Below are 7,568 nucleotides of genomic sequence, written 5' to 3'. Positions count from 1 at the left end.
GCCCTACCCCCACTTGGGGCCCTGGTAACTCTTTTCACCCCACTACGACGCCCCCGAGTGGCGAGACAAACAGAGAGTGGGAGAGAAATAAGGAGAGAGAAAGAGAAAGAGAGAAAGCATCTTTTCCATCTTTCTCTGACAGCTTTTAGAGCTGGCTGTCAATGAAGCGATTGACAAAAGCCGTAGAAAGCCCTGGAACATGCTGCTCCCGTCACTCGGACTTGTTTGGCCCTGTTTGAATTACAAATCCACTTTAATGCGAGTTCATTTTCAACAGCAAATGGCCCAAATGAACAGCGCTTGCTCTCTGCCGCAGTAATGGGAAATTTCGCAAAGAAAAATATTAAAAAGCGAAGTTGTTTGCCAGTTGTGTGTGTGTGTGTGTGTGTGTGTGTGTGTGTGTGTGATTACTCGCTCTCCCCATCATTAAAAGCCAGTGTCTGAATATTTAGCTGAAAGTGCTGTAGATTGTGTCAGAGCTGCAGAAAACACACACACTGGGCTTGTGTGAACGTTCTGGTGGCACTTGTTAATGATGTTGAGAGCTCGCTTGCTCGTTCTGTCTTAGCAGGAGTTGCATCATGCTCTCAGTGACATGCATGTTGCATCATGGGAGATAAGGGACCATACAGTGGTGGGGCGCTCCTGAAACAGATCCATTTTCACTGTAGGACCTCAACACAACCCCCCAAACACCCCCTACACACACATTCCAAACTCACAGAATGTGTGGTTGTAAATTATTCATTTATACATTTACTTGCGCATTTTGTTTTATTAATCTTCCAATTATTCCAGGTAGAAAATACAAATGAATAATTTAAAGTCCTGTTTTGTCAAAGAATAACAAAAAAAAAAACCCAAAACTGATGGTTAAAACGTATATAATGCATTGCACACAATATATAATTCTCCAATGGCTCATTGATACTCGAGGGAGTGAAGGGGTCAGTGTGGGCATTCACTGTGTGTTCTGACCCGGTTCTATCAGCGCAGCATTAACTCTTTCAGCACTGTGTGCTGCAGTAGCTCATCTGTGGGTTCAGAGCAGACGGACTCGCCTTCACTCCCTCCACTACCAGTGAGACTCTGGCCCCACTACCGGTGAGACTCTGGCCCCACTACCGGTGAGACTCTGGCCCCACTACCGGTGAGACTCTGGCCCCACTACCGGTGAGACTCTGGCCCCACTACCGGTGAGACTCTGGCCCCACTACCGGTTAGACTCTGGCTCCACTACCGGTGAGACTCTGGCCCCACTACCGGTGAGACTCTGGCCCCACTACCGGTGAGACTCTGGCTCCACTACCGATGAGACTCTGGCCCCACTACCGGTGAGACTCTGGCCCCACTACCGGTGAGATTCTGGCCCCACTACCGGTGAGATTCTGGCCCCACTACCGGTGAGACTCTGGCCCCACTACCGGTGAGACTCTGGCCCCACAACCGGTGAGACTCTGGCCCCACAACCGATGAGACTCTGGCCCCACTACCAGTGAGACTCTGGCCCCACTACCGGTGAGACTCTGGCCCCACTACCGGTGAGACTCTGGCCCCACTACCGGTGAGACTCTGGCCCCACTACCGGTGAGACTCTGGCCCCACTACCGGTGAGACTCTGGCCCCACTGTGAAAACAGCTATATGGCTAATGGCGGTCTGGTAAAACTAGATTTGCTTAGTTTCTCTTTGTTCTTGTATTCTGGTTTTATTCATTGAAATATTTACTCTCAGATTTTTCTGACTTTATTCTCAAAGCTCCTGTAGCATTTTCAAGATAAAACCCTAACCCCAGGGAGCCACAGGACTCCGGCTGAGAAGCTCTGAGCTAGAATAACCATGTTTACTTGTGTATTTTTAGTGGTTAAGGCTTGTTAACTGCAACAAAGAGCTGTTTGGTCATCAGTCTTCCAGTCCATCCCTATCACGATGACACAATGCATGTCGTGTGATTACAGCTTCACTTTCACTAAGAGTCTGACTATTGTGTGCACATTAACTCAGAGAGTCTCTCAGTCCAGATGCAGATGAAGTCTCTTGCAATAATAATAATACATTACATTTATAAAGCACTTTTCAAAAACCCAGAAGCTTAGAAGTTACAACTGTTATAGCCACAGACAAGCAGCGTAACAAAGAAAAAGACCAGGAATGGCATTGAAAGGTTGAATGCAAAGGGGAGAAGGTGAGTTTTAAGCTGAGGCCTAAAAGAAGTCCCAGTCTCCTACGCTGTGAAGATTAGAAGAGGGAGTGGGAAGTCGGCCAGTGGTGGAAGATCTGGAGGCGGGGGATCTAAAGGGCTGAAGAAGGTCTGAGAAGTAGGGAGGGGCAAGTTTATTTAAGGCTTTATATGGGAGTAACAGGATTTTAAACGGGATGCGAGATTTAACAAGGAACCAGTGAAGATTATAAAGGACAGGTGCAATCAGTTGACGCAAGCGAGTGTGGGTTAGAAGGCAGGCTTCTGAGTTTTGAACCATCTGGAGCCTATGGAGGGAAGAGGGGTTAGCACCAGAGAGGAGAGACTTACAGTAATCAGAATGGTTTGAGATGAATTCATGGACTGACCACCAGGGCAGACCCTGGCCTTCTGGCCCCTGCTATCTAACCAGATGATCAGGTCCTTCACTCATTTAAATGTTGTGGCTGATCTGTATCTGCGTTGTTCTGTTGTTTTATTTTTGTCGCATAACGGCAAACACCATCTGTTATTTACACTGTTTGAAAAATTAATTATGAATAAACCAACAGAAATCATCACCACGATGGAAGGTTCCCAGCTCAGACCTAGTCAACTCCACCACCACCGCCGCCGCAGTACTAAATCACTGCTAATGCCTCATTTAAATTATATTAAGTTACACCAAATATATACTGACTGTATTAGTCATCTGATATTTATGAGTTTGTTATTATTTACTTCTTATTTACACGTATTGTAATTTGCAGTACTGACTGTCTGTGAGGAGTGTGGTGTGTTTTCCCTGTGTCTGCGTGGGTTTCCTCCGGGTGACTGTCTGTGAGGAGTGTGGTGTGTTCTCCCTGTGTCTGCGTGGGTTTCCTCCGGGTGACTGTCTGTGAGGAGTGTGGTGTGTTCTCCCTGTGTCTGCGTGGGTTTCCTCCAGGTGACTCTCTTTGAGGAGTGTGGTGTGTTCTCCTTGTGTCTGTGTGGGTTTCCTCCGGGTGACTGTCTGTGAGGAGTGTGGTGTGTTCTCTCTGTGTCTGTGCGGGTTTCCTCCGGGTGACTGTCTGTGAGGAGTGTGGATTAGAGACTCAAAAGTGTCCGTAGGTGTGAGTGAATGTGTGAGTGTGTGTCGCCCTGTGAAGGACTGGCGTCCCCTCCAATGTGTGCTCCTGCCTTGTGCCCAGTGAACTGGATAAGCAGTTACAGAAAATGAATGAATGAATATATGTTTTTATTTATTGTGTTACTGCTTCAATTTTATTACTGACATTTATTTTTTGGCACACTGTATTACTGATTTTTAAATTATTTTGTATTATTTGTATTATTTATTAATAAATTAAGGGCATTTTAAAGTGTTTTTAGAGTTCAGTTGGGCAGTTAATATTTACATCAGAGTTAAATATGCTTTTTTTCACAAGGGTAAGTCTCTGGCTAATGACTAATCAGCTCCAATAAAATACTGGAGAAATGAAAACCTAAATCCCTTCATTGGTTTCATTTGGCATTTTTCCTCCCTTATTTCCCCTGTTGTTTTCCTGCTGCCACATTTGCAGCACCATAACTCTCTACGTTTCTGAAGTTTTGGGAATCTGTGAGAGGAGTCTGGATGAAGCGGAACGATGCCGCGGTGCATCTGGAGCACGTTTGTTGTCCCTCGTTGTGGGAACAGAAAAAAGCCAAAGCTTTCCAATTACTTGAGCCGGCAAAGCGGGGCCAGAGTGAAAAATGGTTTTATTATTTTGCAGGTAAATAACATGCGGTTTCCTGAACTATCGAGCCATTAGCTGTGACATCATATCATTAAGGCAGAGCTAGCCGAGCACAGATAAATAAGATGAAATGGATCCCTACTTGCAGGCCTCTATCGGCGAAGGCATAAATTACGCAGCGTGGTGGCCACTGCTCGGAGAGAAAGAGCGAGAGACACCACGGCCCTTTGAGAGTCCTGGCATATCAAATTCAATAATATTTCTAGCCCTAAGCATATTTCCCCGGTTGGGTGAATGATGTTCGGTCCTCCGTCTCTCCCGGCGCTGCCCGGGGCCCGAGCTGGACCGGCTTTTATTCCTTCATTACCATCACTACTGGAGACGTAATGTGTGATAAAAAGCAGCTGCTTCTTCCCAGGGTTTATTTGGCCAGAGATAATAAATGGAAGGGATGCAGAGGAGATCCTACTCTAACGTCACAGCTGCAGCCACAGTTTGCGAGGTTTGATCTTGCTGTAATTCGTTGTAATTAGAGAAATGTCTATAACTATTACAATGATCAAAGATTCACTAAATTGCTGCAGACGTATTCTCCACATATTACAATATCAGCGGGAGCAATTAATAAAAAATAATAATAAATCTTTCCCAATGGCTCAGATATAGAAACAGTTTCCATTCTCATGCCATCACTGTTTTAAACAGCTGCTCAGCAACAACATCTGCAGGGCCTTAGGTAGAGAATACTGTCTTCTGACTGTTATTACACCCTGCTTCACTTCGCTCCAACTGTAGGAGCCTGCCCAGGCTTCAGAACCACGGTGACCCTGAACTGGATAAACGATTACAGACAATGAATGAATGAATGAATGAATGAATGAATGAATATTAGCTGTATGAAGTGTTTTTGTGTAATGTATAACTGTAATTCAAGATTCTAACTTTCTCCCTCTCTTTTCTCTTTTGCTGGTAACTTGTGTCGTTTTAAATAGGAAAATTGTGAATGCAATCATCAAAAAATAACCTATAAATGAACTATTAATACACTACATTCACCCTGGAGGGGACGCCAGTCCTTCACAGGGCGACACACATTTACACATTCACTCACACCCTCACACCTACAGACATTTTTGAGTCACCAATCTAACGTGTGTTTTTGGAGCATGGGAGAAAACCCACGCAGACACAGAGGGAACACACCACACTCCTCACAGACAGTCACCCGGAGGAAACCCACGCAGACACCGAGAGAACACACCACACTCCTCACAGACAGTCACCCGGAGGAAACCCACGCAGACACAGAGAGAACACACCACACTCCTCACAGACAGTCACCCGGAGGAAACCCACGCAGACACAGAGAGAACACACCACACTCCTCACAGACAGTCACCCGGAGTAAATCGTCTAAACCTAAGCTCACACATACTCCTGGATACAATATTATCCCCAAGAACAAATCCATCACAGTCTTCTGCAGCACTTTTTTCCTGATGGAGCTCATAACGAATGCAGCAACCAATAAATTACTTTGCTTGCCATTTTCATACTTTTTTGGTGAATAAAACAAAATGATTGTGACTTTTATTATGTAAAATTTACCATTAAATGACAAAAGAGTGGGAATTACAAGTACACAAAAACACTTTATAAATATGTGTACACCTAATATCATGTGCATTACAGTTGTTTGCAGTAATACACACATATTTTGGAGCCATGTTTGTTCTGACAATACAGAAGACAGTTTTTTTTGTATCTCTAATGAAGCCAAACAAAAGCAGAAACACCTGGATATTCCAAACTGGAAAACCTTTTTTAAAGACCACAGAGCTGCAGGTCAGAACCAGGAAACTTCAGATCGTTTTTAGAGCCCTGTACTTCTACGAGAAGAGCTTACGGCTCACAGTAGAATACCAGTGTTGTAATCTGTTGATTTCCAGTGCTGAGAGTCAGTTTGGTCTGATTGCACAACGACGGTGGGTCAGAAGTGATTGGACACCACACGCATTCCAGCTCAGCCACTTCACCACACGCACTGGCCACTCCAGTGGAGAGCTCACATGCACTTGTGTGACACAACAGAACTCTTTTTGCTGGAAAATAGAAGTAAATAACACCCTGGAGCTGCCCACTCCACAAGCAGCTCTTAGATAGAAAGGGGAGAGAGGGCTGTAATGAATTCACTGCTGTATTATGAAGTGGAGCACAGCTGTGAGGTCACTCAGCAGCACAGAGGTCACCAAGGGCTTGGCCCAGAATATTTACTTTTAGAAATGTGATAAAAAAACTAGTTCATTATAAATCCACATAAGGCACTTTTCCACTGTATGGTCCCTACTTAACTCGACTACTCTACTCTCCTCCTCCACCAGGTGAATCAGGTCCTGGTTCTGGAAGCGGGTTCTTGTTTAGTGGCTGTTCTCTCGTGGTTCAGAGCGAGTCGAGTAGGCACTAAACCGTGGCGTGTAAACCTTGCAGAGCGCTGATCGTCCAGAGAGAGTCGTCACTCTACGCCACGCAACGCAGACCACCAGCACCAACTCTCCATCTGTAAAATCTCCAGCTGCAGCAGAGATCACGTTTGTTTTTATCCGACTCACGACGGCAGCTCGTAAAATGACGCTGTGGTCTTTTGAAGAGGTTCAAACGCTCCTTGGATCGGTGGCCGACGAAAGAATCCAGCGAGAGCTGGACGCTGCAACAAGGAATGAACAAACTCTACTGATCTGTCTGAACTGATGACGGAGCTGTGTTCAGTCCCAAACAACAACAACACGCCGATACACCACGAGTAAACACCGCTTAACGTTACCGCCGCCGTTGCTGTGGTTTCTAAAGCTTGCTGCTCACGTTAGAGGTGGTGTTTTGAGACAACACTGGATATGTTTTTTTTTTTTGGGGGGGGGGGGGGCTAAAAACCAGGGACCAAACAGGGAGTAGAGTCCAATAGAGTCCAGTAATGTAGGCAAAATCTAGTGGAAAAGCACCAATATATACTACAAATCTGAATATATTATCAAACCTACTTTAACGTCTACTGTACATCTTCTATGTCTTCCAGCTGCACCCACTAGGAGGCGCAATACTGGAGCACTAACATCCACATATTCACCTTGGCATAGATGCTCTACCTGATGCAAATCTCTGATTCCTCCAGACTGGGTGAGTGTGTTAAATTGGAATTCAAACACAATAAAGTTCTTTTAATTCTCATAAACAGAGGAGAAATGTATGATGTGTGTCTGCAAACATTTGGACTCCTTTGCTAACAGTTCACTCCTAAATAATAAGTCTGGTTCTGATTGGGTAATCTGTTCCTGGTGTGTTTGGAAGGATGTTGCTGGTTTATTGTCCATCATTGATTTTTTTCCCCATTCAGGTCATTAGTGACCTGAGGGCATTTCAGTGACCAGAAGGGTTACTGGTCAAACTATTACAGAGGGATCTTCTACAATTCAGCTTTGAAATATTCATGGGGATTGTATTTCTCTGGTCCTCGGGTCCTATGAGGATGATCTAACCAGAAACCCAGAGCGATCCTCTCACCCACATGGCAATGAACTGGATGAGAAAGCCATTCCTTCGGTCAGTAGCCACCTCTTCATTGGGTTTGCTGCTTGTCTGGGGGGTGGGTTTGTACTGATAATGTAAAGGGTCCTTTCA

This window comes from Hoplias malabaricus, chromosome 17 (assembly GCF_029633855.1).
Source record: "Hoplias malabaricus isolate fHopMal1 chromosome 17, fHopMal1.hap1, whole genome shotgun sequence".
NCBI classification, from domain to species: Eukaryota; Metazoa; Chordata; class Actinopteri; order Characiformes; family Erythrinidae; genus Hoplias; species Hoplias malabaricus.
This window is presented reverse-complemented; position numbering follows the sequence as displayed.